Source organism: Erinaceus europaeus, chromosome 14 (assembly GCF_950295315.1).
Source record: "Erinaceus europaeus chromosome 14, mEriEur2.1, whole genome shotgun sequence".
Lineage (NCBI taxonomy): Eukaryota > Metazoa > Chordata > Mammalia > Eulipotyphla > Erinaceidae > Erinaceus > Erinaceus europaeus.
The window spans coordinates 94361570-94388864 of NC_080175.1; the positions used below are offsets into that span (position 1 = coordinate 94361570).

Genomic DNA, 27295 nt, shown 5'->3' on the forward strand with positions numbered 1-27295 from the left:
ATTCGATTCTTTCTTTGATGGGAAGACATTTTTAAAAATGGGTGCCTGCAGCAATCTCATAGGAACCGTCAGAAGCACCCTAAATGAAATTTTGAGGAGCTTGTTGGACTAGGACGCCCTCCGAGGGACTCATGAAACGACATAGTGGAATCTAATAATCTGATTCAAGTTGCATTTCGTAAAAAAGTGATTTGAATGACTGAATTTTTGTATGACCCATTTTGAAATTTAATTTACTTAAAAAAAATGCTGGATGCAGCCTTGATTTCTAGAGACATCCAGAAACAGTCCAAAAAATTGTTTTTTCCTCTTTTGATTTTTTTTTACATCTTGGAAACGTTTAATCCTGAAAACTGTATGAGTATGGGCGGGCTAGATAGCGCAGTGGTTATGTTAATGATTCTCATGCTTGAGGCTTCTAACCATGGTTCTTCTATTGAGCTTATACTGTTTAAACAACCTTGAAATCATACTAGAAAGGACTTCCAAAATTATAAAGGTAGTTAAATCAATTATAAGGAGTTATCAATTATAGTAAACTTCTAATCTACAACTTTTGCTTCACAAGTGAGTGAATTACAGCTGTCAAGTCTTCACATGAAAAAACATCTGCTCAAATGGAATCCCCAGAAATCCATTTGGACCCCTGTCCTCTGACATCACCCACAAGATGGCGTGACTACAACGAACCCCCTGAAACCAACAATGTAACCTGGCATGACCTGAAGAAACAGATTCACAGACTCCAAAGCTCATTCTCTACAGAAAAGCAGAATTCTGGTGGCTGACCTTCCCCATCGAGACAGACAAGCAGCATTTCATCCCCTGGCATTTCTTCCGTGGTCATCTGCTTTGGACTGACGCGTCTATTGAACTTACTGGTACAACTATTGGACACTTTACACAACTTTACAGCAGCTTCCCTTTACACTGCTGGGTTTCTCAAAGACTGACTGCAGCAGTCCATGAACTTTGCAGCCAGCTGCCTTGGGACTCTATAGGCCATGACCCCTCACCTGCAGGCCCTGTCCCGGGAGGTAGGAGGTAGGAACCCCCCCCCCCCTTGCTAGGTCTTGCCCACAGAGGCAGGAAACACCCTTTGAGGCATGAAATACCCCCAGAGGCAAGAAATGCCCTTTCACCTGCTAGGCACTGACCTTTGAGGCAGGAAACGCCCCCCTCAGGCCTCCCCTTGGCATCACACTGGTTCTTGCTGCTTTTCTATTTGTTCCTCCATGTCTTATGCCAGTTCTTTTGAAAACACCTGCATTATATAGGTTTCTCTTCAATTCACAGTCCTGATACTATGGCCATTAGTTTAAAAAAAGGGGGAAATATTGGTCTGCTTCTAAATTCTGCTTCTAAGACCCCTTCTGTTGCATTGCTTGACTCTGTGGTCTATTTACATAATCATTGTTTTCACTGGTTTAATCCCCACTGGTTCTGGAGCTTTTTCCTTCTCCCCACCCCCTATCCTATGTACATCCTCTTCTGACCTGACACTTCTGCCTCAGGAGATATATAGGACAGAATTGTGATCAGAGATTAGATTGTTGAATTGCATCCCTGTTCATCAATAAAGACTGAACTGTGTTCCCAGCTCAGCCATGAGTCCCTGGTCATCTCTCTCCTGCCCACAAAGCTAGCCCAGCCCGGCACATTTTATGTAATGATAATACCCTTGCAATTCATGAGTACTAAGTAAACACTGAATTGAACAACTTTATCTTAATTTTTTGCAGTCAATAATAAGTATCACAAAAATCAGAAGCACAATGCTAGCACAGAAGTTGGATGACTGAGAGGCATCAGGTTCAATCCCCAGGACCACTTTTTACCAGAGATGAGCATTGCCTGTTCTCTCTCTTCCCCATGCTTCATATTACCATATGAAGGAACCTGGGATCCAGAGTGAATAGATAACATGAAAGATATTTTGAAGTATAATTGACAACCATGATAAGTTTGAGACAAATGAACTTTATCAAAAGGGGCAGGTCCAAGGAATAGAATAACTAGTCTGCTAGCAGTGAATGAGGTTGATAACAAGAAGAGAGGTTGACTGGACTATTCTCCAGAGACCGTGAAGGCCTAATAAATTAAGCTGCTATTCATCTTATTATGTTTTTCACAGTGAATAAAAGCTAAAACATTTACAAATTTTTATTCTGGATGTGAAATAATGAATGTTATTTTATTGTTTTGTGATTATCTTTATTTATTTATTTACTGGATAGATAACAGTCAGAAATCGAGAGGGAAGGAGGAAAAAGAGGAGAGACAGAGATACCTGCAGCACTGCTTCGCCATTTGCAAAAGCTTTCCCCTTGCAGGGGAACCAGGGGCTTGAACCTGGTTCCTTGTGCATGTTAACATGTGCATGCAGAATAGTATGCCCCACCCAGCCCCATAAATACAAAATTTTAAATCAACATTCTGTGATTTCTGGAGCTTTCCATTAGTTGCTATTCTAGGCAATATCAATTTTATAGTTTTATTTAGCTATCTGATACAAAGTAATACAACTAATCATATATTTAATAATATGTGTCCCATGATTTTCACATTAAGTATACAGACACACTCTCACTGGTTATACAAATGGTTGTTGATACGGCAGCATCTTCAATAGCCAGAACTGTTTCAAAAAGAAATTGTGTTAATTTGAAAGGATTTATGTTAAATCACTAATAAAAATTTTAAAATAAGAATAAATTTAAAAAGAAATAGTGTTAAATTCTCAATGTTCAATTTTTCCACTTCTAAATATTAGGATTGGTCTTAGGGAATGCATGATGTTTTGCATCACTTTTAGTAAACATTTATTTTCAAGGATTGACTACCAGGTTGATGATCTAATTGAATTACTTGAGCAGAGTAGTTAATAACCTGGCCTCACCTTCTGCTCCTCAAAGGTCATGGCCTAATTAGCAAGATGAAGGGAATTTGTCTCTAAAAGTAGTTTTCTGACTTAAATCTAGAGTGTACTCATTCATCAACACTTCTCTACTGGCCATCTAAGCAGGCCATCAAACTGAAAAGAGTTATTTCCATGCAATTTGTTCATGGAATCAGGTAGAACTTGATCTTGGAATCGACATTTCTGGAATCAAGAAGTAACTATAACATCACACATTTTTGTCTTGGGAGTCATTTTTGGACCCTCCTAGTTTTGATCATCCTGTAAGATTAAAAACTCAAACTGGACTGATGTAGTATTTAGCTTGTTAAAAACGTTCATGAAGGTATTATTGTTTTGAAATATTATAGAGCTGTCAGGAGGACAATATTATAATTTGACTGTATATTTACATTGTAATCTTTGACTAAATGTGTCTTTCATATAATATCATACAGAATGTTTACCTATTCTTTTTAATTATCTTTATTTATTTATTGGATAGGAAGAGCCAGAAATTGAGAGGGAAAGGAGTAGTAGAGAGGGAGAGAGACAGGGAGATACCTGCAGCCCTGCCTCACCAATCACAAAGCTTTCCTCATTCAGGTGGGGTCCTGGTGACTCGAACCTGGGTCCTCCTGTACTGCAACATGTGCTCTTAACCTCCTTTTGTTTTTCTAACTTGAGTAACCCTTTGTTGATGTACAGAGTTATTACTGGCATGAGGATATGTTTCCTATTTCCCCAAGATAGCTGTGAGTGTATCCCATGCTGCTCTAGCATCAAGACTTAGATCTTTTGTTTGTTTTTATAAATTTTAGAAAGTTTTTTTTTTTAACAATATAATCAACTGAACTGCCTTTATAAATGACAAGTCAACATTAAAATGCAGATTTTATAGGCATGGAATGTCTGTAAGCATATTTTAAAAATATTCTCTAAACTTTGTAAAACAGAATCCATACCAATATGAAATGTGTTCTTTCATAAGGAAAAAAAAAAGTTAAGTTTAATGAGAAACAATTTAGTTTGGAGTAACACATCATACATATATAAATAATTTTATATATAGGTAAATATAAATATATCATATATATAGTATATTATATATAGTCATATATATATTATATGACTAATAAAAGATGGTTTGAAATTTTTACCTACAAAAAGTAACTCCTGAGGTTTAAATTGGATAATATCTTTAATTAATTATTTATTTCTTATTTATAAAAAGGAAACAATGACAAAACTATAGGGTAAGAGTGGTACAACTCCACATAATTCCCACAACCAAAACTTCGTATCACATCCCCTCCCCTGATAGCTTTCCTATTCTTTATCCCTCTGGGAGTATGGACCCAGGGTCATTGTGGGATGCAGAAGGTGGAAGGTCTGGCTTCTGTATTTGCTCGCCACTGAACATGGGTGTTGACAGGTGGATCCATACTCCCAGCCTGTCTCTCTCTTTCCCTAGTGGGGCAGGGCTATGGGAAATTGGAGCTCCAGGACATATTGGTGGGGTTGTCTGTCCAAGGAAGTCTGGTTGGCATCCTGCTAGCATCTGGAACCTAGTGGCTGAAAAGAGAGCTAACATACAAAGCCAAACAAGTTGTTGACTAATCATGAACCTAAAGGCTGGAATAGTGCAGATGAAGAGTTGGGTGGGGGGTCTCCATTTTGTAGATAGTTAGCAGGCATATTTTATTTATATTCCAAAGGGCTTATGGCTATACTAGTTCTCTCCTTTCCTCTCCTCTCCTCTCAATTCCTCTCTTCTCCTCTCCTCTCCTCTCTTCTCCTCTCCTCCCTCCTCTCCCCTTCTCTCTCCTCTCCCCTCCTCTCCCCTCCCCTCCCTTTTTCTTTTTTTGCCCTCCTAAGCCTGAAATTTAATATGCAGGTGTATTCAAGCTATTGTCTGGGAACACAACAGTCCGCAGTGAGTCTATAAAGTTCCTAATGAAATAGTGTCCATTTAGACTTAGATACCCTTCTCATCTACCTCCTGTTACACTTCCCTCACTCACTCCAAAGCTAACCTTGTCAAAGCAAGGACTGCAAAAGTTGAATAAGGGCAAGAGACTGGTATACTTTCACACTGACTCTTTAGTCACTATCAGGCCCCCCCATCAGCTGGGGCCCTGTTTGGGGAGTCCTGAGATTCCCAAACAGACATGATGGGTCTAGACCTCAAATAAATCCTTCTCTCCATTGTTACCAGTCATCTCTATCAGGAACAACAAAATAGACCCCTTTGTGGGCCCCCATAGGACCTTGCCCTCAACTTGGATCAACAATGGTAGAAAATGTTCCATCCTTCACAAGGGAGGCTGGACAACATACTCTATGCTACAACTGAGGAAGATGAGTCCTGATACTGGGCAGCTTGGAATGTTCCTACTCATGACCACAGAATGTGAGCTCAGATCTACAGGGATGCAGAGGACACACAGGCTCCTAAGCTGAATATGGGCCCCAGATCACATCAAATCGATGGGGTTTACAGTCAACAATATTTATACACCTTTCCCATATTTGGGAGCTACTCTCTTCCCTGAATAATAATTTTTAATGCTAGCATTATAATTATAACAAACCTAAATAACTTAAATTTAAAAATTATATTTAGTTTATGACAATTGGTTCTGACAGTATGTATAGACAGCCTGGGTAAGAACAAGAACTTGTGGATGAATCCATTGACTTTATGAACTGGAGAAACGTAATTATAAATTCTCAATAAAATGGGGCTGGATGGAGACATAACTGGTAGGGAACACACATTGCTGCATGCAAGGTTCCCTATCCAAGCCTTCTCCCCTGAACCCCACCCTTGTCTCACCATTGTTATTGCCACTTCTCTCGGTTTCTATGAGGAAACAATAATAAATACTGTCTACCAGGAGTTGGGGAGTCAGTGTGCAGGCATCAAGTCTCAGCAAAAATCATGGTGGCAAAAGAATGGAAAAGGAAAATCTGAGAAAACAAAATTCCGCTCTCTCTCTCTCTCTCTCTCTCTCTATATATATATATATATATGTATATATATATATATATATATGTGTGTGTGTGTATACACGATATGTATGTATATGTATATATATATATATATATATATATATATATATATATATCATGAGTAAACATACTCATAAAGCTGAACACAACTATTTTAAGATCATTTATGAAGACAGTATAACTTCCACTTAAATTTTTATTTTTGGCAGGGATAGATTGCATAATGGATATGTCTGAGGCTATGAAGTACCAGGTTCAATCCCCCACACCATTATCAGCCAGAGTTGAGCATTTATTTATGGTAATAAATAAATAAATATATATATATATATTTAATTTTTGGACTACCTTGTTAAAATAAGCTAGCACTCTGAAACGTAGTTTTTTCATTCAAGCATCAAACACTACACATTCCAATTTTCTGAATAATATTAGGCCACCTAGTCTTTCAATGAAAGCGTTTCCACTTCTTGTCAACTGCTTGTCCCCACAGTGCTGTATTCACTGTCTAAGCACGCTGAGTACTATCAGCAATCATCTAACATTTAAAGCAGAAGTGCTATTTATAATGTTTATCATTCTTGCCAGGATACTTTTACAAGTCTTTGACATGTCAATGTGAAAAATTTATAGATATACAATAAAGCATCATTGTAAAGGTTTTCAAATAAACTAAGATGCATTTTGTGTTTATCTAAAAGGCTCAGTAATGAAGCCCTGGGGACTTATTTCTGCATAGTGTTTTCCCAGCAGGAGAACCAGTATTGGTCAGTTCTATGTCCTCAGAGGCCTTTTTCACTAAATGGAACAGCTTCGGCTTTGTTCTTTAAGTCTAATTAACAACCAAACCATAAATTGTAGTCTTTGCCCAATTGAGTTAAGCTTTCAGCCATGTTTAAAAAAAAAAATCTTACTGCCTTGAATTTTACTAGATAGAAAGGAAGCCAGGGCTAGATAGATGGTAAGCACCAAAAGGAAGATGGTATATGTTTAATGTACCAGCCACCTATCCCTAGGGATCACGGCTCCTGTCCGCCTTAGGTCGCACTCTTAAAGAGTTGAAGGAGCTAGAGAAACCCCTCATGAGTACTTAGCTCTATCTCTGAGTCCCTGAACAATTAAGACTCTCTGCTCAGTTTGTGGCTCTCAACTATACTAGCTGTTGGTACAATAGGTCACAGAAACTAAGGCGCTCACACTAACTTCTTGTTAGTAACCCCACATTAACTATTAGAGTTGTTTCAAGACTAAGGAAATAATACACACTCAGACCTGGCTGCACATATTATACTCATTTGTTCCTGTTCTTTTACTGTAGAGTAACCATGCAAACTTACTTTCACACATGCATGTTTTTACACGATACCCAATAAGCATCCATATTTAGAGGGATGAAGAATAGGGCACCTTCCAATGGAGGGGATGACATAAGGAACTCTGGTAGTGGGGCCAGGTGGTGGCACACCTGATGAAGTACACACATAACAGTGTGCAAGGACCTAGGTTCAAGCCCCTGGTCCCCACCTGAAAGGAGAAAGCTTCAGGAATGGTGAAGCAGGGATGTGGGTATCTCTGTCTCTCTCCTTCTCTGTCTCCACCTTCCCTCTCAATTTCACTCTTTCTCTATCAAATACTATATATATAGGGAGTCAGGTAGGAGCACAGTGGGTTAAGCACAAGGTACAGCCTAAGGATCCCAGTTCAAGCCCCTAGCTCCCCACCTGCAGGGAAGTCGCTTCACAGGAGGTGAAGCAGGTCTGCAGGTGTTTATCTTTTTCTCCCCCGTCTTCCTCATCTCTCTCCACTTCTCTCTGTTCTACCCAACAACAATGACATCAATAACTGTCGTATGCTTTACATTGGTTTGTTCTAGCCCTCCCCCCGCCAAGAGAATTGGATCAGGCCTGCTAATTTCGCGGGCCCGCTTGGCCCCACCCCAAAGGAACCCAGGGAGAGGGTTCCTGAGTTCGAGAGTGCCAGAGTTGCAGAGTTCCTGAGTTCCGGAGTTCGAGAGTTTCAGAGTTACAGAGTAAGAGAGAGTGTTTGTGCCACCGCAAAGAGACAGCAGAGTTCTGTTTGGTGATTAGTTTGTCTTAGTTTATGAATCGTTGTTCCTGAATAAAGAAATACAGCTTCCCTGCCCAGCCGTTGTCTCCGCGTCTCTGTTACCCGCCCATGAAGCAAGCCAGCCCGGCTGGAGCCTTCCGAAATTTTAACAACAAATAACAACAACAATAATAACTACAACAATAAAACAACAAGGGCAACAAAATGGGAATAAATAAATAAATATTAAATATATATGTATATATATTAAAGGAACTCTGGTGATTGGAATTGTACCCCTGTTCGTTTACAACCTGCTTAATCATTATTCATCACTGGTGAAATTTTTAAAAATGAGGTTGTTCATTGACTTTTATGATCTGATTAACTACTGTTATTTCAAATTTTCCATATAACTAAAATATGTCCAGGTGCATGTACACAAACATCTTTGGGGAGGCTTATGAACATATCTCGAGGAGATGGCCTCTCACCCACAGACGGGCTGCTGTAATCATTTTGTACAGCACTGTAGACCGCATAGAAAACAAATGGATTGCCCTTTCAGAAGTTCCTTAAAGTTAAGTCAACATAATACGTTTGTGTGCAGACCTCACATTCCCCACAGCTCAAAAGTCCTGCCATTGAAAAACTCTTCTTTTTAAAAATCACAGACTGGCAGAAGCAAATTCCTTTAAGACACGCTCTTTTTTAAAAAGTGCTTTAGCAAAGATAAAGGTACAAAGTGTGCTCAGCCGAAATAGAATACTCCCTTGCTAGATCCTGCCTGCCAAGATCCTGTACGTGTGTTTCACAGATTATAATGCTGCACTTCACTGTTTTCTGTAAAATAAGAGGTTATACAGAATTTGTCGGGAAAGAAAAGAGTTTATTTTATCTGATAAACTGGGTGGAATGCTACAGGAGACATTCAAGTCAGGATGTATTTAGATAGCTCTCTGAGACAATATCTTTTATTCTGAGAAATATCTGGCAGAGTGGTTAAGAGTAGAGTTCAAACACGGCATGCTATGTTTACTCTTTTACACATAAATAATTCCATTAGGAAAATGGGAATGCTGACAAAACAAGAATGTGTTTTTTTTTCATAGCACAACAAGAAACTTAAATTAGTTTAACTTAGTCTTCCAGTTTGAGTTGCATTCTAATCTTTCATGAATGTTTTGAATATAATTGTTTTGTTTTTAAATGGAAGATTTTTTTTTAAATGCCATGCATTCTTCAAAATAAGGATACATTTTCCACATAAAATAATCATGACTAAAAAAAGACAGTGGGGACGAATGGGGTCGTGGTGCACCCTGTAAAGCGCGCACAGTATGAAACGCAAGCACCGCCTCAAGGATCTGGGTTCAAGCCACCAGGCTCCTGACCTGCAGGGGGTTTGCTTCACAACAGGTCAGCAGGAATCACCCGCACCCTCTGTATTTCCTCCTCTCTCAATTTCTCTGTCCTATCAAAAAAAAAAATTAATGGCTACAGAGCAGTGAAGTAGTAGTGCAGACATCCAGCCCCAGTGATAACCCTGGAAGAGAAAGAAAGAAAGAAAAAGAGAGAGAGAGAGAGAGAGAGAGAGAGGAAGGGAGAAAAGACGATTAATTGATGAATTGTATAAGTGAGAGAATGAGAAGGAGGCAGAGAGAGACAGGACCAGAACACTGGTCAGCTCTGGCAGAAAATGGTGGTGTCAAGGCTTGATCCAGCCTCCTCTGGGGACTAGGAGATGCAGGCGGTATTTTAACAGATTAGATATCTCCCTGACCCTCATAGCAATTAAAAAAATGCTTTCACAATGAAATATCAGCCTTACAGTCTTCAATTTCACGAGGATTGTGTAGAAGAAGCCAATAAATAAATAAAGTAATAATAATTTAAAAGAGAGAGTGGAGGGGATGAAAGGCACCCACCCCAGCACCAATAATTCCCCCAATGCGGCAGAAACCAGACTCAAACCAGGTCATCTGCAAGGCTATGCAAGTCCTATCATCTATTTCTGGTTAGAAGAAGGTTATTTCGTCTCTGTAATGAGCTATTGATCCCTGACTGACTACTCTTTCGTTTCTTCTGGTGGAGTTCCATTTTGCTTTCCTCTAACACACCTACTATCTATTTCAAAGGTAGATTCCCAAATGAACCCATTCTGTTCTGCATAAACTAACCCCAGCTCTCTCATCTTTTCTTATGGAAGCTTCAAAGCTATAATGAAAGCCTTCAACCCGGGCAAAAATGAGTTGATATATGTAGGGTTTATTTTCAAATATTTCATCCATCCACTCTGCTCCAGTTCAGTGACTATGTAGATTTTTTTTCTTGCATTTAGTCTTATTTCACATTAACTTGCATCTGAGGATTTTTACATAATCCCTTATGAACTTGGACATCATTAGAGCCCATTAAAACACTAATCCAACTCCTGATCTTCACGTAATTTCTTTTCTTGTAATTTCTTATAATTCAAGACCAGGAATGGTAAAATCATCATTTTGTTCGACTTCCTATATCCCACGACTGATAGGATGCTTCATAGTCTTTTGTTAGTTGAACAGCTAGATTTCTAGTTTGGTATTACTATTCAAAATATCAAACATTTCATCAACATTTAAAAATGAAGCTGATGCAAGATTCAGAGGGGGTAAAACATGTTCACTTCATAATTACTGAGGCCAGCTCTAGAGATTCAGGTCATGTTGTCCAGCAGATATGAAATCTCCAGAGCTTTCACTCATTATAACAATCAGATAAACACCTTCCTAATCATTCCATGTGCATAGATATAAATATTTTTATCCTGGAAGATGGACTAGTGTTTAATGGGCTCTAATGATGTCCAAATTCATAAGGGATTTCGTAAAAATCCTTAGATGCAAGTTAACGTGAAATACGACGAAATACAAGAAGAAAAAAAAAACACTTCAGGTTCTTTGCTAATGAGACAAACAGCACAGTACCATTAACAGCGATAACAATGATAATTCTGAATCCGGGTGTATTTCTTCAATATACACATATAAGTGACTTAGCACTTTTTTTAACATTTTAAAAATATTTATTTATTTATTCCCTTTTGTTGCCCTTGTTGTAGTTATTTTTGTTGTTACTGATGTTCTTGGATAGGACAGAGAGAAATGGAGAGAGGAGGGGAAGACAGAGAGGGAGAGAGAAAGACAGACACCTGCTGACCTGCTTCACAGCCTGTGAAGCGACTCCCCTGCAGATGGGGAGCCGGGGGCTCGAACCGGGATCCTAACGCCGGTCCCTGCGCTTTACGCCATGTGCGCTTAATCTGCTGCACTACCGCCCGACTCCCAGTAAGCACTTACTATGTGAAGAAGCATCCACACCATATTCTGAAGATGATGGTGGTATTCTAAATTGCATGTAATATCAATGCAATTGGACAGGAAAAAATATACAGACAATAAAATTCACCACCACTGTACAAGTTGGTAGTGCCTCTGTAGCAAAATGCTACATTATAGAGGTCTTATATGATAATAATAACAATAATAATAATATCCTCTCACAATTCTTTTCTAATTTTTTTATTATCTTTATTTATTTATTGGCTAGAGGCAGTCAGAAGTCGAGAGAGAAGGGATGGAGAGAGAGGGTGAGAGACAGGAGACACCTGCAGCCCTGCTTCACCACTTGTGAAGCTTTCCCCCTGCAGGTGGGGACCAGCGGCTCGAACCTGGGTCCTTGCTAATTATAACGTGTGCACTCAACCAGGTGCGCCACCACCCGGCCCCCATCTCACAATTCTTGTAGCTAGAGGTTCAAGGTGAAGTATAGGTAGAGCTGGTCCATTGTCAGGCCTCCCTCCCTGTCTCATCCAAGGCAATTTCCTCTATACCAGTTCTCAGCCCCCTGTCTAATTGTCATTGTCTTTATCTCTCCTTTATAAAAACATCAATCAATATCAATTAAGGACAACTTTAACAGCTCATTTAAGTTTAGTTTCCTGAACTGTAGGTGTTACTTTGTTTGCTTGTCTTTGCAGAGACGAGAAGATGCATGCCGGACTCCAGGATTTCCTTTTTCTCTGCCTCCTCCTCACCCTCCCTCTCCTCCCTCTCCTCCCTTTTTTCCAAAGGAGCTCAGAGTCTCAGACATGGAAGTAGCTTGCATAACTATTATGCTGCCATCCCATCCCAACTTCAACATTTTTTTTTAAGAGACTGAATGATAGGGGCATCATAGTCCTGAAGCTGTGTCTGGTGTTGTGGCCCCACTAGGTGAGCTCTCTCTCCAGTCTATTGCTTTCCTCTTTGAAAATCATCTCCAAAGACAGTCACACACCTTAACATTCTGAGAATTAAGAATGTAACACACATTTGGAATAAGACAACTCATCTCCTAACAGCTGTATACTCAGGAATCGGGCGATAGCGTGGGTTAAGCGCGGGTGGCGCAAAGTGCAAGGACCGGCATAAGGATCCCGGTTCGAGCCACCCGGTTCCCCACCTGCATTTCTTTTTTTTTTTTCTTTTATGTTTAATTTTGTTTATTTCTTCTATCTTCACAGCGGCAGATGTTTATTTCTTCTATCTTCACAGCGGCAGAAAGTCAGAATATTTAGATGTGTTTAAATAACATTTTCACTGAAAGACTGAATGACTTAAGCTTTATGAAAACAGCTATCTAGGAGGTCTCGGGTAACACAACTCCTAGCTTGGTTACATGATTCTCCAAATACTCTATACTAACACACCATTTTGTAAAAGTTCCTTCAGCTGTGGGGCCAACTCATCTTTATGGAGAGACTGAGCTTCATGCCAACTCATTGTAGCTTCCCAGATAAAGCTACGAATGGCACCAAGCCCCGCTGCTGTCAGCTCACTATTCATTTAGACCTGCTCCATCTAAGTTCTGTCTTCTCATCAACTGATCGATAGGTTGGCAGCTCTCTTTGGCTAAACTACTCAATTTAGGAGGATGGACTGGTGCACTCTCATGTATTATTCAAAGGAATGGGCTCAAATTCAATCCCTCCTGTATCAAACCTCAGATAGAATTAATCATTCTCCCCTTCAGAATTATTGTTGTAGCTTGTACACACCTCTACTACTGTGCCGATCACATTGTACTATACTGTATTGCAATAATTTATTTACTTGCCATTCTATATTCCTGCATAAGATATTTAAGATGGGGGTTGCATGTATATTATTATTATTATTATTATTATTATTTTCTTCCCAACCCCAAGCAAAAAGTTGCACTCTGTTAGTTTTCAAACTAGGTTTCTTGGATGGATAGATAAATGAATGAATGGCACGACTATCCCCAGAAGCAATACTACAAATTGCTGATGTTTTGTAAGATGAATTTGGTCCCATTTGGGAAATTTCTTTATAGATGGTACCTTAATCTCATTTATTCTTGTTAAGTATAGTTACAAACAAAAGTTTTTCCAAGGAGTAAAAGAAGCCTCTGTACCCTAAGTAACCATATTTAAAGAGTCCTGTCATTTCTCACATGAGTAAAATACGAAAATTACACTGATTTTTATTTATCATGAAGGCTTCAAGGTACTCTTAACTAAAATCAACCACTCTACCAATAAAACTGTTGAGGTTGTATTTTCCTAATATATATATTTTCCTTTTCAACAACTGTTTAATGAGGGACGGTGCAAACACCTAGGCTGATGTTTGGAGGAAAGAGCAAGCCTCTATTCCAACTCTCTGCTCCAAAAATCCATTTCACATATTGTCTCCAGATAGAGGATGTATCAAATCTTAAACTGATGAGAATAAATATTACATTTGATCTTAGCCAAAAGGGCCAAGAAGCGATCCTAGTGTGTTTTTTATTGGTGCCTGGGAGGTGGGTCAACAAATATAGAAAGAACACAGCTCACCATGTGTCAGCGCCTGAGACACCAAGCGCCACGATGCCAGGACTTGTATCATGGAGCAAAAATGCTTTGCGTTCTCCCTCTATCTCTCTCTCTGTCTCTGTCTCTGTCACTCTCCTTGCTCCCCCCTTCAAATAATAACAGACTAAAGACTGTGTTAGAAATCAACTCAGTAGTATCACATATGCATGAGGCCCTGAGATCAGACCTCCTCACTGTGAAAAGAATTCTTTATTTAATCAACTTGATTGGGTTTACCCCAAACTATATTAATCAATTCACATGTGACTTTGAATTTTAATTAGTGTGTAATTAACTACTTGAAAAATTATAAATATTAAAACAAAAAAGCACCCCAAAATCCAGTGCATTTGTGCATAACTCTTATTAGTCATAGTACTCAAGAATATATATATATATGCAATCTAAATATTTTGTTTTAAATGATTTAGTTAACTATTATTCTTGTTTTTAAAGTTATATTTATTTATTAATGAAAAAAGAGAGGTTAAAATAGATGGTAGATACATGAAAAGCTAGATGATAGATACATAGATACTTAAAAAGATAGATGATGGATAGATAGATAGATAGATAGATAAGAACCAAGAGTATCATGAAAAACTTTAGGGAAGTTGTGAGGATGTGGTTGAGCTTGGCAGGGTTTGACTTGAGGGGACATTCATCCTGTCAATCTCTCTCTCTACTGAGAGGTCGATCGAGGAGGGACACGACCCCCCAAGGTTTGCCTCATCTTATCAGACCCCCTGCCTCACAAAGCACCCTGCATTCCTGATACTATGGCCTGCTCCCTTATTATCTACATAATCATTGTTTTGCCTAAAAGATCCCCACCCATTCCTTTTATCTATCTTCTGTCTACCTTCAAGACCCTCCCTGCCTGCAGGGTAGTATTATTAATCCTACCAGTTCAAACCCTTACAACAGTTGCTAAGGAAGTTCCTATCTGTTCCAGCTCCTTTTGCCTTTCTCCGCCCCTTTCCAAATCATGTCAAGCCATTTCCGTGTCTGACTTGCCACTTCTGGATCCAACTCTTAAAATCCTTGGCTCTCTGATCAATTGTTGCTTTGAGACGGCGGTACGCAGAGGAGAGAGAATCCAAATGGAGAGGGAACACGATCCTTTATTCGCGTGGGCCCCTCAGGGTTGGGTCTGTGCAGTGGTTCAGGCCACATGGAGCTAGCCAAAAATGGCCGTCCCCTGCTACGCGCACCACCCTTCTATCACCGAGGTGAAAAAATAGGCAAGGGGGAGAAGTAGGAGGGCTTTTTACAGGGCAGCAGCCAGGAGTGAGTGTCAGGACAGGATTGGTTGGGAGAGGCACTTCGAGAATGTCCCAACTCTCACGGGAACTGGCACTAGCCTGAGGGAACAGCTTGGCAGATATGACTGCATCTGCATAATTCCCCAGCAATCAATAAAGAATTGAATCACCTCGCCACCAGCTCTGTCCCCTGGTCATGTGTCTCAAGTTGCTGAGTGAGTAGTAGCCCAAGCTGGCTCCAGTCAAGATCTCTCCAACCCAGAGAGTAAGCACCCGAGAAGAGGCACCCCCACGCTAGCCCGGCACAAAGCCAGGAATCAAAGTTGGGCCCTCATGCCTTAAGAGTTCTATGCCTTATCCACTGCACCATCCCCATGCTTTAAGTCCTATACCTTGACCTCTTTATTTTTGCAGACTGTAGTAAGAGGATATACAGAGACCTGAGAAGCTGATCACATAGTACAGTGAATGCCCTTGTGAGGCACTGCTTTAAATTATCTGCACCACGTAATCCAGCACAAAGAGGTGCACTGGTCTCTTTCTCTCTCAAACTATTTTATAATTGAAACTCAATGATCTATTTAATAAATTTTTGGAAACTCAGCCATATGTGAGGAAATATAAATGGCAGTTATATATTACAATGATTCTTGGTTTAAAAAAAAAGAAGACCCCACCCATGTGTCCTGGAGCTCAGCTTCCCCAGAGACCCACCCTACTAGGGAAAGAGAGAGGCAGACTGGGAGTATGGACCGACCAGTCAACGCCCATGTTCAGCGGGGAAGCAATTACAGAAGCCAGACCTTCCACCTTCTACAACCCACAATGACCCTGGGTCCATGCTCCCAGAGGGATAGAGAATGGGAAAGCTATCAGGGGAGGGGGTGGGATATGGAGATTGGGTGGTGGGAATTGTGTGGAGTTGTACCCCTCCTACCTTATGGTTTTGTTAATTAATCCTTTGTTAAGTAAAAAAAATAAATAAATAAAAAATAAAAAAAGTTACACATGAGGCCGGGTGGTGGCACACCTGGCTGAGCACAGGCATTATAATGTGCAAGGATATGGGTTCGAGCCACCGATCCCCACCTACAGGTGGAAAGCTTTGCGAGTGGTGAAGCAGTGCTGCAGGTGTCTCTCTGTCTCTCTCTATCACCCCCTTACCTTTTGATTTCTGGCTGTCTCTATCCAATAAATAAAGATAATAAAAAAATTTAAAAATAAGTAAAAAATAAAAAAGTTACACACTAAATGTATACACTGAGATAGAAAACTTACTGTGACATATCTAGTCCTACATCAATAGATTCAGATCTACCTTCTGAATTACAGGTGAGTTCCGCTCTCAGACTAACACAGGGCTTCAGAACTTATATGGAAATAAGAAAATAAATCTCTTCACAACCCCCTTCTGAGTCTTATCCACAACATGTCTGATAATCTTAGTAGGTCTGCTAATCACACTGAATAGGAGTTTGACAGGGATTGACTATAAAACCTTAAGCATTTCAAGCTTCCTGGCACAACCAAAAAGCCTTTCAGTTTATCTCTGGCATTTCCTCTTTCCAACAGGTGGGCAACCTTAGATACAGGTGCTGAGAGTTTCACACACTAGTATTTTGTAAAGGCTACTCCTATTTAATTAGATGCTGAAGGTCACTTGACAGGGATTATTTGGATTTGTAGAAATAATCATGTGCAAATTCTATAGTGGCATATATTGAGCTCTGGCAACAAGCTGAATGCAGGTTATTGGGATGTGGACTAAGTGATGTGGTTTTTAGTAATCACTGGATTTAAGGACTGTAAAGGTCAGTATTAAAAATCTAGGTGCTTTCCAGTTTAGATCTAGGTGCTTTTGGCTACAGACCAAGTCAAATGTCACTACAAAAGTTGCATTAGTATTTGATCACAGATGTTTTTCATATACGGAACAAGTTTCAGAAATATCTAATAAGCATTTAAGAATACATTTGTCTTCACGCAGAGATACTACGTGACTCTTAAAGAAACTAAATTCCTGATGTGCTTATAGAATTTCCTTCTCAATTTATTTTTTGTCATGTAACTGAGATTGGCAAATGACAAAAAAAAAAAAACTTCATATAAGATTCCTGTAGGTAACTGAGAAATATTTTCCATTATCTATCTTATTATCTCATATCCGGATCACTTGTTACTTCTGCTCAGCTAATGTTAACTCTTTGAACTCTTTCTCACTTGCTTCAATAATTCAATAATGGTTTTTATTATTGTAAAGATGGGCTGGATTAGGGAGTTCCTACAAGAAAAAAGTCCTCCCCCTGTTCTACTTCCTCTTTGTGGTGCTAGCTACCACTGACAAGTGTTTGTAGTGGTGAACAGAAGATTAAATGTAAGTGTTAGATCTCATCAACACAAACACAGGGGGAGAAATGTCTGTGGCTCTTTTCCAGGCTGCAAATGAAAGCCTCCCTGGCAGTGGAACTCCAAACAAGCCTTGATGCTTTTATCGACTCCCTCACCATCTCAAACACAGTCCAGTCTTGAGTCAATACTTGTCATTCCTTGGGAGTTAGTAACTTACTGTTGCTGTCAGTTTTCCTTATCTAATTACAAATGGGCTTCTCTTCACGGAAGTATTTCCTTAACAGAGTTAATGTCCAGGACTACAACTTATCAAGAGACCATTTAACCAACTTTAGCAGTTAAGACCTCTTATCATAAATAGATATATTTTCTTAATTACAACCTTTGACTCTGTTCTTTTTAAATATATTTTCTCATTTTGATTGATATGGAAACTAAGTTTATGGGTGATGTAAGATTAGGGGAGAATGTCTGTCCATTGTTTTTACTACTATTACATTGCTTTCTTCCATAACACCAAACACATTTAAAGTGTTATTCTCTGTCTGCCTCACATTTCTAATTAGAGAGACTCCCCTAGGCCTGGTATTGTCATATGTAATACTGGTGAGTTAAAATCTGCCACTTTACTTTAAAAACATAAGTGTTTTTTTAAGTAGATATGTATGTATGTATGTATGTATGTATGTGTGCATATTATGTGAATGAATAAAACATATTTGCACAGTATGTGGAAGTATTTGAAAATAAAACATGTATATAAATGCTGTGTTTAATCTGTTTTTTCCTCTGTAGACCTATGGAGTAAATTTGCTGAGAGCAAGTCTATCTCCTGAGAACTGAAGGCTTATTAGCAAATGGCCAAGCGTTTGAAAGTCTAGGGAAGCTAAAAGCAGGACCTGACTAAATTGAAAGTAGGGCACCAAAGTAAAAACCCTGTGCTGAGGGGGAGTGGACATGCGGCTTCCTGGGCTGGCAGGGGTGGGGGTGGGGGTGGGGGAGGGTCGGTGGGATGGGGCACAATCTTTTGTGGATGGCAATGGTGTCTATGTACACACCTATTAAATTGTAGTAATATAAATCACTATTTAATTAATATGAGGGGGGGAAATTGATGGTTATGTCTAACAAAGGGACTTTTCAAAGTTAACCCAATTACCAAATAATGTGATGATAACAATAACTACCCATTGTCTTCTGGAACCCTAAGACAGCAGGAACCTCACATCTCCACTATAGAGCCTCTACTTCCCCCAGTCCTGGGACCCTAGGGTAGGGCCCACTTTCCCCTATGCTTCTCCCAATTCTTGTCAAATAATATTGCATCCGCTGATTGCAACCTAATCAACACAACAAGTGCAACCCCAGCATGCTTCAGCTCAGACTGTGTCCAGAGACTTCAGGTGTGGAATGTTAAACCTTTCATTTTTCAGTATTCTAAAAAAATTCTCAGCAACAATAAGACTAATTTAATAGTAGGATTAAATATCCATATACTATGCTAATAGTATGCTAAGCTAATAAGATCCTACCATACACTAAGTAAGCCAAAATGTATTATTTAGGAACTATTGGTAGATACCAAAGTCATACATATGACACCAAGATTCAAATATGCCTTGTACCACCGTGTTATCTAGACAATAGTAAGAATTACAAATAAAGATGAATGTTTGTTTCAATACAAACTTAGCCTGACATTTTGGAAAATTTAAAATCTTATCTTACTCCAAGTAAATCTAGTATTTTCAAAAAAATTCTACAATGTTATAAAGATAAAACTGGGGAGTCAGGAGGTATTGCAGCAGGTTAAGCGCACGTGGCGCAAATAGCAAAGACCAGCGTGAGGATCCCAGTTCAAGGCCCCGGCTCTCACCTGCAGGGGAGTAGTTTCACACGTGGTGAAGCAGGTCTGCAGGTGTCTGTCTTTCTCTCCACCTCTCTGTCTTCCCCTTCTCTCCCCATTTCTCTCTGTCATATCCAAAAACAAGGATATCGAAAACAACAATAACTACAGCAATAAAAAAATTAGGACAACAAAAGGGAATAAATATTTTTTTAAAAATTCTAAAAAAAGATAAAAACTGATATCTGTGTTTTTTTAGGCAATAGCTGTTGGTATGCATGAGACCCTTTCTGTTTCATTTGGTTTAAATCCCCCCTGCTTAACACTATTCTATTTACATAACCACTTCATTCTATTTATATAACCGCTGTTAACAAGCACCTCCCTCCAGGGCATTGGTTCAATCCCCACTGTTTCATGATATGTTTTTGCTCCACCCCCCCTCCTTGTCACACCCTGATCCTCTCCTTGTCACACTCTGATTGTCACCAGTCACTTTTCTCTCCACCCTCTCTATGTCACACCCTGTTTCCACCCTACTTGGCAAGTATATATAAAGACAGCATTGTGAGTTTTAGAGTACTTTACCTTTAGTTTAGCTCAGCTCGGCTTAGATTGTGCTGCGTCCTGCATGAATAAAGAGATACTGCCTACAGCTCAACTATGAGTCCCTGGTCGTCTGTTACCTGCCCGTGAAGCCAGCCCAGCGAAAACAACCTAACCCGTCGAAAACGACAAATAGCTGTTAAAAAACATATTTAACTATTTATGAACCACAAACACTCATTGTCAAATGTTATGTACATGGCAAGAACTATATCCATATTAAGGAAATATATAATTATTTCAGAGAAATAACATGACACATAGTATTATTATTAATTCCTCTTTTTTAAATTTGTTTTCTTTTTTTTTTCCTATTTGCTGGTTTGCATGAACACAACTTTCTCCCAAACTATGATGCCATATCATTAACCTGAAACACTAAAATCAGTTTGCAAGTTTACATTTTGTGTCAAATAGATTTTGAAAATATTTTTTTTAGATTTATTTTTAAATAATTTTATTATCTTTATCTCTTGGATAGAGACACCCAGAAATTGAGACGGTAGGGAGAGACAAAGTGGGAGAGAGAAAGAGAGACAGATGCCCAAAGGAAGACCTGCTTCACCATTCTGGAAGCTTGTCCTGTGCAGGTAGGGGGGACCAGAGTCTCAAACCTGGGTCCTCGCACATTATAGCATGTGGGCACCACCACCCAGGCCCGATTTTGAAGGAAGAAGTCCCAGACTCCATATCCCTCGCATGGCATATGCAAGTGATCTTCTGGTTCTCGACAGTCATTTTATAAATAAATAAAACTGTTAAACATTTAGGAAGTGATATTGTTTTTGAATAGAATGAAACATAAATAAACAGCACATTATTCAGTTCCAGTATAAGAGGGTGCCAAGGACTGGTCCTGTGACTTCAGGGGAATCTCAGGCATCAATGTCTGCTGTGCTTTTGATGCCCGTCACTGTTCACTCTCCCCAGAGTGCAAGTATCACATCAGTCATCCAGCTGCAGTATATAACGTGGCACGGCACGGATGTTAAGTTTTCTGCCACTGCTCGTGTGTGTACTGTGTAAGAAACTATAGACAATTAAATGATAAATGCAAGGGAAAGACAGATATACAGGATACATTGGGGGAGGCAGATGGTGGCACATCTTCAGCGCACACATTACAGCATGTGAGGATATGGGTTCAAGCCCCCAGCCCTGACTGCAGGGGGGAAGTTTCATGAGTGGTGAAGCAGGGCTGCAAGAGACTCTCTCTTTCCCTATCTCTGTTCCCCCTCCCCTCTCAATTTCTCTATATCAAATAAGTTAAATATATACATATATTTAAATAAATTTAATATTTATTTGTTTAAACAAACTACTTTTAAAATTTAATAATTAAAATATGTTAATTAAAATAAATACAAATTCTTTTAAATGTTTATTTACTTGTTTATTAACTTTGGATAGAAACAGAGAGAAACTGAGAGGAACAGGGGGATATCAAGAGAGAGAGAGACCTACAGCACAGCTTCACCACTTAGGAAGCTTCCCCCCCTCCACCCCCCAGTAAGTGGGGACTTGAACCTGGGTCCTTTTCCATTGCAATGTGTGTGCTCAACCAGGTGAGCCACGACCTGGACCTACAGCAGCACACAGTTTTAAGGTTTATATCTCACAATGCTATCACCCTCTCTCCTACTTTATATAGGTCTACCACTCACTTCAGCAGCATCTGTAGTATGCCAGTATTTCCTTCTAAAGTGTCTTTACTCTTTACTGTTACATTGCATGCTGTTTATAGGTTTATCTCCTGTTTGCTTTTAACATGGAACTCCCTAAGGGCAAGTCTTTGTTACTCATATCAACTACTTATCTGCCATCATGAACTTCGAGCACTGGCAGTTACTACACAGAAACAATATATACTAGCTTAGTGAATGAATTAGACTATATCCAGATCATTACAGCGTATGGAGTGGGAAACACACATTTCTTTTGCATTTATAAATACATAATAGAGATAAAATTCTACTCCTCAGAAATAAGTGAGTGAGAGGTGAAGAGTCAAGAATTCAGTGCTGATTACCAAACTTTTTTTTTTCCTGTTCATGTCCATTCTTTCTTATACTTTTAGATAAATAAGTGAACCAAAAAAATGTGGAAAGTCCAGGGTATATAACTCATTTAAACTATGAGGATGCCTCAGGCATTGTATATCATAATGAGAAGCTCAAGTATGACAGATGGTAGGTGTTTGGAACCAAGGTGGAATCAATTTCCCTTATGGTCGATTCTGAGAAAACAAAAGTGGTAGTTTCTTACCTCTGGAGAATTAGGAAACATAATATTGCTCCTTTATAGTCACTGGACTGTTTAATATCTTTAGATAAAATATCTTTAGAAATAAGGTAAACATTTTAAATATACAAGCTTTTTGAAATTAAATATGAGTGATGCTGTACAACTAATGAAAATAACACATATATCCTTCAAATAAAAATTGAAGGTATCAGAATTGTATCAGGAAATTTATAAATATAACTCATAGCTTTTTTGGGGGGTGGGCATTATTAGCCATCATTTATAAATGTGGAAATTAAAGGTCATGAAAGAATAGATAATTTACCCCACATCAGATGATTTTTATCCAAGCAAAGACTCTCATATTCCAAATCTGATAGCCTTTCATAATTATTTAAATGAGCAAATACAAATATAAAATATTGCTAAAACATGAGGCACTTCTTTTTTTTGAAAACTACATAGTTGACAAGTTGTTCATTTGAGGAAAAAAAAAGTGGTGATAAGATGGAAACATTTTGTTAAATGTGAGAGCTCTCCTGGGGTTAAAAAAAAATAGAATGAATAAGAATCTTTAAGTATTTCAAAGTTATTTTCCAGTGAACTATCCACATGCTATAAATGGTTTGAAATTCCAAAATTCTTTAAATGTATACTCCAACATTTGCTAAATGCGGGTGACTATTCCTAGGGATTGATTCTGCCTTGTTGATTTACCTTGTCTGTCTACCTGACATCTCCACTCTATTCAGAGTTCATCCAATGCAAACATTCTTCTGATTAATGGCTAATTTATTATTTGCCTTGCAAATGTTTATCTGCTGGGAAATGGGATAAACACTTGAGTTCTGACAAGTAGGAAGGCCACTCTTCTAGGCCTGATGGATACGGTCAGTTGATGGCATCCCAAAGGACCCGGGCCCTGTCTTGGTTTTCGGAGACAATCTTCCAAAGAGCTATGTATCTATTTTTAATGAGTGCAATGGAAAATCAGTTAGCCTGTGGTTTATGGGAGGAAATTAATGATAACTTTTGCAAGACATCTTACAAGCTCAATCAAAAATAATTCCCAAATATATTCACTAGGTAGTGCTATAACCTACTTCTGGAGAAGGGGGAAAAAAAAAAGACACTGCCACCTCAAAAAAACAAGACACTTTCCCATATATTCACCATGTTAAAAATCACATCACTGAAAACACTTAAAAGAAAACATACATGTATAGATACTTACAACTGTAAGTCAAAGTCAATAGGACAATCACAAAAATGTTAATGATATTTTATCTTAGATGATACGATGTGAAGATTTTTTTTTACACTGTATGTGCTTTTTTTAAAAAAAAAATGTTTCCCAAATTTTCTAAGGCAGACATACTGCTTTGGGAATCTTATGTTTCCTTAGAAGATAATTATCTTAGAGAACAATTACATCTCACAGAAGTCATGAGTCCCACATCGATAACTGAAAATCAGTACTGTATACCCAATTATTTTTATTTCTACTGTTATTCTCTTAATGAACCTCTATCCAGATAACTGAGTATAAACTTCCAAACTTTTCCTTCTCCTTTTTTATTTTAAGATAAATTATAAAACCACATAAGAGATCAGTGAATTAGGACAGATATTCTTAATGAGGTGACATACAAAATAAAGAATATATACATTTCTGTGTAACAGAAGCAAGTAATTAATAGTTGCTGGTTTGATGGAGAGCACTACAATCTAAAGAGATTAAAGTTGTCTTCCCTAATGTATAAATTTGTAAAAAATGTTACTATTACTTGAAATACTGTAAGCAAACAAAAAAATCTGTCTATCTGTGTAAAAAACAGTTATTTACACTGGGATGGCAAGAAACCTGGAAGAGGGTAGGGGTTCATATCTAATTACTATAAAGCAAAAACATGCACATTTGAGTATTTAAGACTATATCCACTGTGAATTTTTTCAAACAGTAAAGTTTCAGCACTGCATAATGAGTTTATAACATGATTATGCTGACTGCAATTAAATAAATAAATGGCACTTTTGAATGGACACACAGAAAAGTCTCTTGCTGAGAAAGTAAAGCAGCGAAATGACAGTTCGGATGCTGCAGGTGGTCTGACTCCTTTTGGTGTCAGCTCTTCTACAACTAAATTACACAGGCATAGGAATTACCTTTTTTTTTTTTTTTCTTAACTGGACTTGAATTTTTTCAACAATAGAACAAAAACAAATGGGAAATATGCTGAACTTTTTATTATCTTTATTTTTTTATTGGATAGAGGCAACCAGAAATGGGAGAGGGATGGAGGTGATAGGGAGGGAGAGAGACAGAGACACCTGCAATATAGCTTCACCACTCCCAAGGCACTCCCCCTACAGGTATGGACCAGGGGCTTGAACCCGGGTCCTTGAGCAATGAACATGTGCGCTCAACCAGGTGTACCACCACCTGGCCCTGATTGCAGATGGATCCATTCTGACTTCCCTGGTCAGAGGACCTCACCATGGTGTCCTGGAATCTCACCTCCCCAGATGCCTATCTCATCAGGGAGAGAGAGACAGGCTGGCGGCTGCCAAAGTCCGTGTTCAGTGGAGAAGCAATTACAGAAGCCAGAAGTCCTACCTTCTGCTCCCCCCACACAACAATGCATTTCTGCCCAAATATTACAATTTAGGGTCTGATTCTAAAACATATTAAATCGAACTGGTTTGTTATGCATTTGGACTTGGCCAAGAGGAATATCATAAAAGTTACCTTAAGTTAACCAGAAGCATACTATATATATATATGTAATAATTTTTGTTAAGATTAAAAATATCTACATTCAAGCTCATCTGAATGCTCCAAAGTCTATTTCATTAGAAAAAAAATATTTCGGTTCAAGCCCCCGGCTCCCCACCTGCAGGGGAGTCGCTTCACAAGTGGTGAAGCAGGTCTGCAGGTGTCTGTCTTTCTCTCCCCATCTTCCCCTCCTCTCTCCATTTCTCTCTGTCCTATCCAACAATGACATCAACAACAACAACAATAATTACAAGGGCAACAAAAGAGAATAAATAAATAAATAAAAAAAAATATTTATATCATAACTCTAGCCTAGAAATAAAGCCAGTATTTCATGCTACCCTTAAAGTCTTCCCTTATTAATAGTCTAGGCAAGATGAAGCAGGTCCTATATTACAAGAGATGCTAGGCAATGAACTATCTCCCTGTTATTCAGACATCATATATGCAACCATTCCTGCTGAATATATATATCAGTACTGCCTCCCTCTTTTTTGTTTGCCAGTTATAGCCTCTAGTGTATATGCCAGTGCAGGCAATGTCCCATGATGGGTAATTGTCACTGTGCTGTCTGTCAGTGAAGAGGAGAAAACGGGTGACAGACTTGACATCCCAGCAATCATTCCTCTGGAAAATTGATAATGTCCTTCCCAGTAAACAACAGCTTGAGAATCGACCAGGCTCACTGGCACCTCCCTGAACAATCAGCTTCCATTAAGGGCAGAAGCCCCACATTCATCCCACCACATGCCAATCAATAGGAAACTGACTTTTTCTGTCCCTTTTAAGCACCTTCCACTTGTGTTTTTACACTTAATACCCCCCAAATCACAAACACTTTAGATGTTTCAATGGAACTGACAAGAAAAGGAAAGGCCCATTTGTGCCTTGGAGGAAGTGGGGTAGAACAATTTGTTTCTTTTTTAATGCCATTAATATGCAAACATTACAAAGGTATAAAGTTCTGCATTTTGTGGCTTAGTGACTTGCCCAAGTTTTATAAGCATCTTCATAAGCCCACTCACTCTTCAGAGATTCTACAGTGCCTCTGTATATAAACCACAGAGGGATAAAACATAGCCGCATAACAGGACAGCTGATTTGGTCATACTTTTTTATTTATTTTCTTTTTGTAAACGGATATATCACAGAAAAGGTGCCCTCCCTTTTTTTTTTTTTACTAGAAACAAATTACAAGTAGTTACTGACTTAATGAAAAGGAAGTGTTACAGCCTGATGATATTAAGTTATCACCCTTTACTCACAGATTCTTAACAGTTCTGATTTGAAGTATTTGAAAGTATTGGTCATAAGAACTTGTTTATTCAAGTTACTGTCTCAATAATTGCATTTAACTAGGTCTATGTTTGAATGCTCATTTACGTGCTTATTTCCTTTTTAGGAAAGGAAGTGTATTTTGAATTATGTTCTGGTGGTTATGTGAAGATTTTAAGTTTTTAGGAATAAAAAGAAATTTAAAAAAAACTAGTCCATAATGACAGTGATTCATAACAGATGAGCAGCCAACCAAATACCACCTAAGCAGAATATAAGTGTTTGGGGAGGGTGGGGGGGAGAGGCAGAAATCAGTTACAGTGACAGAGAATGCACACTCTTTAAAAGGTGACAGGTGTCAGCTCTAGAGGGAAGGCAGTAGCGAAAAGATCATGCTGGAACACTCACTTGCTGATTTATGAGGCTTTCCTGATGTCAGTCAGAGAGCATGATGTGTTGCTCTGTTTCCAGACTGGAATATGGTACAAAGGAAGAAACCAGTCAAGGGAAACTTAGCACCTTCAGACCCATCCTCTCCTGAAGCCCACAGGCCCCAGAGGACTACAGTGGAATACATGACTTCAACTCAACTCCCATCCCCTTCACAGGGAACTGTGTCCATTTCCATTGTGATTCCCAATCTTTATGGGCACTTTTAACTCACAAACTACCTTCTTTAAGTGGCCTTTATCTTTAGAATCATTAAAAAAAAGAAAAAGGTGAGCATGAAGGTAGTTATTATTAGAACAGGATTCTATTTTAAGCATTCAGTCATAGTCACAAAGAAAAGTTCCCACTGAAATAATATACATAAGTTCAATTTACAGGAATTGAAATATCTTTCAGAAATATTACTTAAAAATCTAGTTATATATACTAGAATTATATATATATATATTTAATTAGACATCTAAGCTGTATTTATCATAAAAAGTTTATAAATATTATTGGAAACATTCTTTTCGGAAGTTCAAATTCAATTCTGATACACAATAAGGGAAATTTATAACAATTAGACATGACAGATATCTTCTGGTCTTTTTTTTTTAATTTAGAACTTCTATCTGGGAGA

General features: G+C 38.6%; 1 protein-coding gene and 1 non-coding gene across 17 annotated transcripts in view; both read right to left on the reverse strand.

The window, feature by feature from the left end:
* The window catches only part of ROBO2 (roundabout guidance receptor 2), a 1295155-nt gene that overhangs the window by 448484 nt on the left and 819376 nt on the right, over positions 1-27295 (reverse strand). The window lies entirely within an intron of this gene.
* LOC132532945 (U2 spliceosomal RNA) lies at positions 13582-13780 on the reverse strand. Its single transcript, XR_009544857.1, has one exon. It is a non-coding gene; the product is annotated as a U2 spliceosomal RNA (small nuclear RNA).